The sequence below is a fragment of the Lycorma delicatula genome, chromosome 12, assembly GCF_047948215.1.
Source record: "Lycorma delicatula isolate Av1 chromosome 12, ASM4794821v1, whole genome shotgun sequence".
NCBI lineage: Eukaryota > Metazoa > Arthropoda > Insecta > Hemiptera > Fulgoridae > Lycorma > Lycorma delicatula.
In genome coordinates, this window is record NC_134466.1 from 39,201,740 (window position 1) to 39,210,837 (window position 9,098).

Below are 9,098 nucleotides of genomic sequence, written 5' to 3' on the forward strand. Positions count from 1 at the left end.
TATTGAGTTTATTTATTAAATATGCTGTTTTTATTGGGTATATTGTGTACATTGTGTTTGTTAATTTCATATTATTCAAGCGTATTGATTCATTTAAATCTTTGTTTTTATCTGCTTTGTAAAACATGATTTCTAATCATTTTGTTGTATTTGTTTGTACTGTTTGGCAAACAAAATGATACATTTGAAGTTTTATATATCTAATGCCTAATTCTGGGATAAATAATTTTAATACCTTATAATAAAAAATTTTTAATATTCAAAACTTATTACTTTTAACATGAGATCACTTTTCTTCTAGTGTTACCAGGATTTATTTATATGTATTATTAAATAAGCTACTTTAATTCCATAATATTTTAAGTTTTAATGAACTGTTTATAATTATTTTCATTTATATTAACTAATATAATTTAACATTTATATATTATATATATATATATATAAAGCAATATATTTTTCAAATTTTGAAAATAATTATGCATAATTTTCTTACAGGAATCTGTAATATATATTTAATTAAATCCCATTTTTCAAGAATTTTTATTTGATGAATTTCAAATCAGTATTGATTTTTAATCTTGGACAAAATAGTGTGGGTTGTTAACTGTTTTATTCAGTTGAAATCATCATATATCTTACATAATTCACACATTGAAGGAGAACCATTCGATGTATATTTCATAAAGGTTTATACAGTTGTCCTGGAGTATAAAATATAAAAATGGACGATCCTTGTTTTAAAGTATTTAATTAAAAATTGTAAGAATTAATTTTTTTCCACAGTGTATTTTCTCTGTAGCCATTTTGATGAAAGATACTATTTTTAATCAATTTAATTAAAATTAAATTTTTAAATAATAATAATATTATTGTTATTATTATTATTTAAAATATATGTTGCTCAGGTTGTCAATAAAGCACGCCAGGACCTTGGTCTTGTCCTTTGGATTTGTGGACGGTTTAACAATATTTCCACTTGTAACCTGCTGTACAAATCTTTGGTGAGGAGTCGCTTGGAGTACTCGACCGTGGTGTGGAAAAGTACACGAGTTTTTGCCTCTGATTTGGTTGAGGGTGTTCAGAATAGGTTCTTGAAGTGGATGTGTTTTAACTTTGGAGATTGTTTTGTTGGCGCTAGTAGAGAGGATATGTTGAGGCGATTAGACCTTTCCAGGTTATCTGATAGAAGAACGTACTTTGACTTGGTTTTCTTTTATAAAGCTCTGTAAGATAAACTATCGACGCGTTACCATGTTGTCTTGCGGGACCAAGCCAGTGATGTCTTTTAGGCAATTTGTGACACCGGTTGGTTCCACCGTGTCTCCGATTGAGCGGTGTACCAGTGTTGCAGTGGAGTTCCAGGAGAGGCTAAGCTTTTGGGAAGAAGAGACGACCTTCATTAAAAATTTGAGAGGGTTACGTGACGATGGATTATTGTCCTTTGTGTAATGCTCGCTTTCATGATTTTAAAATCATTGTTGTTTTTTTAAGGATTATTGCTTATAACTTGTTTTATTTGGAATGTATTAATAATATTGTGTTTTTGTGTTTGTATGTTGTCATCTATGTGTTTTTATTATCACTCCATAGCTACCGTTTTTAAAGTTCTAATTATTATTTTTTTTTGTATTTCACTGTATAATTGTTATTATTATTATTATTGTGTTTTGAATATTGTATTTTTAATTTATATGTGGGTTGTTGACTTGTGGCTGTTCTTTTGTGACTTTATGTGATATTGTGCAACATACAAAGGTTTTGTGCAACTGTTCTGTTGCACAAACAAAACAAATAAAAATAAAAAAAAAAAAAAATTGTTATAACATATATCTTAAGTTAAACATTATATTAAATTTTATTATTATTTATTAGTTCTGATTTAAAAAATCAAAATTTACTGTATAATTTAAGAAGAATTACTTTTTACTTCTAGGGCTGTTTTTTTAAACTAGTTGTTTTAGTTTATTTTACATTTTTAGTGCTATAAGGTTGGGTGATAAGTTCTGGAATTTGGAAAAGAAAACGACATTTTTCTGGGTATATTTTGATTTATTTTTCAACATAATCACCATTAACGTCTATAAACTTAGGTTAGGGTTGCACAAGAGCGTTTATGACAATTCAGTATGTCGATTTATCCAACTTCATAAAATAACTGTCTTTGGCGGCAATAACTTCATTATTGGTTGAAAATCTCTTCTTTCCAAGGTATTTTTTTAGATTAGTAAATAAGTGATAGTCATTGGGAGCAAGATCAGTCTCATCATCACAAATTGACATAAAAATTCCTTTGGATTGCGTCAAAGAGCTTGAGACAATCGCTTGAAATTTTTTTGTCATCATTCTTGGCGTGAGGAACCATGGCAGCATCCACTAGCACACACTTGTTCATGCCCAATTGTTCTGGCAAAATACTCTGCATGTGTTCTGTTGACATACCTACAGACTGTTAACTTTTCAATTTTACGCGTCAATCTGTCAATATGATTTTATGTAATTTTTCTATCATTTGTGGTGTAGTCACTTCAGAAGGACATCCACTACATGTTTGATCGCTACTGCGTGTTCAACCTACTTTAAACTCTGCAACCCAGTGTTTAACTGTGGTATTTGATGAAGAAGAGTCTCCCAATGTTGTAACAAGCTGTTTGTTAATTTCCTTTGCACTTAATCCTTTCAGAAGGAATGTAAATAGTTTACAAAGGAATGTAACTAGAATACAAAGTGATATAGCGATTTGAAAGTAAACTAATGAAGAATTGAATCACGCGCTGCCATCAAGAAATTAAGCGTACTAACACCATCTCTGTGCGAGGCCTGTATTTTATGTTAAATATGGGTAGGTTTATAACAAATATTTTCCTTGTTTTAAAAAAAAAGTCACTTTCACAAAATATGAGAAAGCAATATCTTGGTAAAAATAAGAAAAGGAGTGAAAAAAAAGGTCAAAAAGAAATTACTTCAAGGATTGATGGATTATTTTGTTGTTTTTATATTTTACTCTTTAAATTTTTCTATTACTTTTTATTTATATTTTTAATGCAACCTTCGCAATGACATTAGTGTATCACCATAAATTTTAATATTAAGCAGTGATTAATTATTATTCTTTAATTTTGTAATAATACAATAATTCTCTCTTCCAGTTCTGTAAGGATAGCTAAGTCAAAGGAATCCTTTAATAAAAAAAGAAAATTACTATATATTAAAAGTCTGTAATTACAAAGTTAAGAAAGAAATAGGTTAGCAAAATGCTATACTCAGGAGTGTATTGTTATATGGAAGTGAAACATGGACATCGGGAGGTTTTTGAAATGTGAATATCGAGAAGAATGAATGAATGGATAAAGTGAAGAAAGAGGACATGATAAACAGGATTGAAGAATACTTATGCAGGACACACATCCAGTTGACATGTAGTTATAGGAAGTGGAATTTCTACAAATGCAGTAGAAGAAACAGAAATAAGGTAAATAAGAAGGTAACAGAAATGCGGTAAAAGAAACAGAAGAAGAGAAATAAAGTTAATAGATGAGGTGAAGATTATTAACTACAAGGGGAGAAAGGAGAAGGCTTAAGACAGAAATTAATGGAGACATGAGAGAGTAAAGGACCTCAGCCAGAGTACCAAATGATGATGAATTTTCTAACATATTGTATTACATATTCTGCAATTATTACTCTGTTAGTGCATTCTCACCATAACTTTTAGTAATAAGTCATGATGATGGAATAAAATTAAAAATATTGTCATCAAATCAATTTAACAATACAATTTATTATTTTAAAAGTCTACCATTTATGTAACTATAAAATTTACAATGGGGGGCCATCAAAATAAGTATTTCTAAGTAATTTTTATATTAAGTGCCAAAACTTTAGTGTTTGTACACAAGCTGACATGAGTCACAATTCACTTTTAAAACTTATTAATTTTCAAGAAAAGATTTATACCAGGTTTATAAATAAGCAATGTATAGGTTAAGCAAGTAATGAAGTCATTCTCCCACACTGCCCTCTTCAATAAACAAAATGTACTGTAAAATTAGTATTCCATTCACTCTGTTCAGTTAAGGTACTAGATGTATAGTGAATATCATTCCTTTCAGAGGAAGCAACTCTGATTGGTACCTAAACCATAGCTACTTTATATGTATCCCAATTATAGTAAAATCTGGGACAGATAACAGGAGGAATAAAAACAATTTTTATTTGTTTTAATTTTAGGTAGTTACCTATCTAAGGAAGAATGGACAAAGAATATGGAAAGGGAAAGGGTAGTGGACAGGAACAGTCAACACACAGAGGGGCTGTATCTAATTATGATATTTTACCACATATTTTGAATATTGTAATCAAATACTTTTTCTTAAAGTCAAGGAAAAACATGTATTTTCATTTACATGCATATTTTACTAGTGGTGCATTTTGGTCATTGGGATTCAATTAATTAAAAATCAGCAAAATTAGTTAAATCATTAGTTGTCATTTAGAATCTGGAAAAGTCTGGTTACTAAATGTTGGCTAATTATTACTGAGGAAGAATCTAGCAATAATAAACTATGTGACTGTTGAAAAAATATTTTTAAGCTGGCTTTATTCAGTTATTTCTGTGTTTTTATTATTGATTAAATTTTTGGAATTTCATCATCACATGGTATTAAAATTCATATGTGGATATTATTACACAGAAAAATATTAAATAATGACAAAATAGTCATGATTGTGTAAGTGATAATAATTTACATTTATTTTATAACCACGTAAATTATATTTTATTTAACTTATTGAAAATTATAGTAAATAATTATTTGTGTGTATTTTATTTTTTATTTTTCAGTCATATCACACAGCCTTTTTAACAAAGATGTCCCGTGATAAGGAAGGAGATAATTTGGAAAAATGAAAAAATAATAGATAACTAGTTAATTTGTAAGTCACTATCCAAACAGTTACATCAATCATAATATATTATATGCTAAATAACTTACGTTTGGTTTTTTATTAAAAATTATTTAGTTTTAAAATTTTATGCTTGTTTTCACTTTATTCACTAATTTAATTAAAACCAAATTATTATTTAGTTATAATTATTATTTAAATAATAAATTCAAATTCACTCATAAAAGTTTAAGACCACTTTTATTGTTTTATTTATATATCAGCTTTTTATCAATTGATTTGAACATTCACATCGATTTAGTTTCCTCAGGATATATCAAATGAAATTCCTGATGCAATAATACATATTCACAAAAATTATAACTATTGTTTATTTACATAAGTTTTTATTTTTAATCAGAAGGTGGGATGTATACAACTACATGTATTAACTGTTGAAAGTAACAATTAATTATCAAATACAAATCTTAGAGAATTAGTTGCAGTTTAATTTTGATGAATAAGCTCATGAACTTTACACTGGACGTTGCTTTAATAAACCAAAACTACTATGAAATGCTTGAAACATTTTAGAAATTTACTTGAAATTAATATAACCAAAAGATTATTAAAAATGTTTTAAATATTCCAGAAATTAATAAAATTGTTTATATTAGTGTACAAATTAAATTTTTATTGACAAAACACTTTGGTCGATTTTTTATTTCTGTTATCTTAGGTCTTAGGAATACATTTTAATTGCCCCTGCCCTTTGCCCGAAAAAGTAAGCAAAGCTCCCTCCGCCTAAGATGCTTACATAATATTTTAATAGCTTCTAAGAAATGATCAGTTACAGTTGTGAGAAACTGGCTATTATAATTTGTTATACGATTTTAATCTGTTCTATTTTATTATTATTATTATTATAAAAATAGAATATTCGCTATTTGTTTTAAAGTCGTATAATATAACATCCAAAATAAAAATTTGTAACATTTATATTCAACATTGCCACAATCTCTTAAAAAATAAATGTTTGATGCAGATGGAACTTATTTGGATATCTAAAGTTTTTACTTAAGATATATTCTCACCTCTAACACTTTCCTTTATCTTTGATCTCTTTCTTCAACATTATTTGTTCAGTGGGTCTAATCTTGCTACATCCTTCTACTAGATAAATGTCCCATCTACTGTAACGAGAGCATCGTTAATGTTTTTTAGTTGAAGAGATTGTCTGAGAAATGATTTAGGAATTCCCAATTATTGAATTGGAAAACTAGAAAAAGTACTTTTTGACTACTTTTTAGCCCAATATGCTGATCACTTTGGTAAGAGGTAGCATTTCAGCCAGATATCCTGATTAGGCAAGCTTATATGTTGAATTCATCATTAAAAAGACAAAAATTTTATCAACACAAAACATTTAAAAAATCGTATTAATTCCCTAATAACCAATGTTTTCCCATTCTTCTTATAATGAATTGTTTTCTGGACAACAATTTTTCAGCTGTTGATTATTTTTTGTATAATAATAATTGTTGGTCAACAATGGTTATTTTTTTAAATTATTTGAAATCTGTTATGTTTCTTTCAAACTGAATAATAAAATGTGTACAGTAATTAAATGTAACCATTATTTTAATCTTTATGAAATGATATTAAACGAGATATCAAAATAACTACTGCGATAAGAAAAAGTCCTTTAATGATCGTATGATCATCAATCACCATGTGCTTCAATGATCATGTGTAATAATAACATAGACCACACAGCTTTTCATAAAACAGTGTACCAGCTAATCATTTTTTTGCAAGAGTAAATATACATGCCTCTAATTATACATATACATGTCCTTAGCTTATCAAAATAGTCATAGCAGGTTTTTGTTACTTGTTGAAAAGTAGCCGATAATTTGAAAAACGTTTGTAAAATTATATATACAAATTTGTTGAAGATACTAAAAAAAATTAGTTTTTATACAGTTTATACTACTTTTTTTTAGATGAGCCTTAAACAGCAGAAAAGATTATAAAGTAACAAAACAAGAGTATTTTTTTTACTGTTCCTTCAGTTGTTTGAAAAATATTTCAGTAACTGAATAAAATGGCAAGCTAAACAGAAATAAAGGAATAAAAAATACTTGTTTTAATGCCATTATTTTTTTTGCGGTTACTTATTAAGTTTCAAAACTTATTATAAGCAGGTTTAACATGACTAATATTATTTATAAAATCTGATACAGCCGTTATGGGATTGCAGTTATGGAAACACCATTTAAATACAGTACTTTCTTTTTAGCATAGTTGGATAAAAAAATATCTACCTTTAACCAGTATTATGTTGAGAATATATATTTAATTAAATACCATACTTATGAATCAGTCGATTTCTCTTGCTTAGGAATATCAATATTTTAGATTGAGAATTAGATTATTTAATTCTAATTTTCAGCAACATTCCATAACATGTCATATTGCTGATCTCTGTAACAAAGCGGTAACATCTTGGCCTTTCATCCAGAGGTTCTGGGTTCAAATCTCAGTCAGGCATTTTTCATGCACTACAAAATTTCCATTTCATATTCCCATTCACAAGCTTTCAGCTTATGTGGTGAATTAATCACCCCCCCCCAAAAAATTTGTTAAATACAGTGGAAATATAGCAATTTACGTGTAATTTTTTGTTCCAGGTTAATTTTTTATGTAATAGAAACAGTGTATGTGACTCAACATATGAAGTACATGATAGAGAAAACTAATAGATAAAGGAAGTGGCATAAGAAAGATTAAGGGAATGATATTGTACTTGAGTCTTCATAGAACTTTGAACTGGCAATCAAAGTTGCCATACCTTGTTAACCATAGCTTCTTCTGTACACTGCATTTGTTTAAAAATGTTGTGCATTACTTTAAGAAAATAAGGTAATAGTTACTTTATTAGTTTTAGTTTTTATTTGATATATGATAAAATGCTCTGTTCTATAACTTTCAAAGGTATTCTTCCTACTTTTTATTAACTGCTTCACTCTACGTATTCTGTATCTTTTCCTCTTTTACAATTTTTTCATCTTACATTTCCTTTTAGTTTTCTAACGGCAATACGTTTTATTTTTTTATTATAAATAAGAAGCCTTGAAGATGCATGTTCATATTATGTAACAGATTTCTATTTGTAGCTTTTTATAATTGAATATATATTTCTGTAGAAAGGAAAGTGGATTTCTTCTTGCTTCTTTATTGCAAAACTCCAGAACATAAAGTATGCTATGATCAAATTTATGAACTGGTTAAAAAAGAGAACAAACTTTTTTTTTGTTATTAATATTTAAATTATTACAATATAAGTTTCATTTCTGATGTTTTAAAATCTTTATTTTGTAGATAAGAAATACTGTTATTCGTTTGTAATATATAAATAATAATGAGCTTTAATATAAAATTTTCTGTAAGAACTCTGCACAAATTTATTTTAATTAACACAATATAATAGGATGTGAAATTTTTAATATATTCCAGTAAAAACAGCTTCTATTTTGTAATAAAATGAAAAAATGTATAGGAAAAAACGAAAATAGTTTATGTTAATTTTTATAATAATTTTTTTCAGGGATGACTCCACTGCTTTTGACTGATAGCACTAAAAGTATTTTGCAGGTAGAGGGGAGTTTCTTTTCTTTTTAAAATCTCAAAAATAACAGTTATTATAAAAAAGAAAATTGATTAGCTTTTGGTTTAAAGCTTATAAAATTTCCTTTTCTTAGTTGCATGTAACAAATATTCTAAATAATTCAGTATTTTGAAATGACATATTTTTATTAAATATAATTTTGATGCTTTATTTTTACAAAACAGTCTTCCTTATTACTAATATAAAATCAAAGGCTTTTATTATTTGGTTTTAATTTGATTTCTTTTTATTAAGTTAAGCAATATTACATCATATTGTTACAATAATGTTACAATATTGTTACATATTGTAATAATGTTACATATTGTTACAATAATATTGCTATGTGAAAAAGCGTAAGTTAACAAAAATTTTAAAAAAATTGTTAAAAAATAAAACTTGTTTAGAAAACACTTTGTGTAAACTTATTTTATTGATCTTTACAATTCGAATCAATACATATTTATTAACAGAAAGTATATTGTTATAAAACTTGTATATGAAAAATTTTAGTAAAATATATACTGTATATATATATATATAT

The 9,098-nt window shown here is 26.9% G+C and overlaps 1 long non-coding RNA gene across 2 annotated transcripts in view; it reads left to right on the forward strand.

Moving 5' to 3' along the window:
- LOC142333259 (uncharacterized) overlaps window positions 1-8,678 on the forward strand; it is a 51,518-nt gene extending 42,840 nt beyond the window's left edge. The window contains exons 4-6 of one of the 2 annotated variants that reach the window (XR_012758571.1): window positions 4,844-4,935; window positions 7,578-7,809; window positions 8,495-8,678. This is a non-coding gene — a long non-coding RNA (uncharacterized LOC142333259). Of the gene's footprint in view, window positions 1-4,843; window positions 4,936-7,577; window positions 8,446-8,494 lie in introns of those variants that run through there. The other variant, XR_012758570.1, reaches the window with a different exon arrangement.
- Window positions 8,679-9,098: the final 420 nt, after the last annotated feature.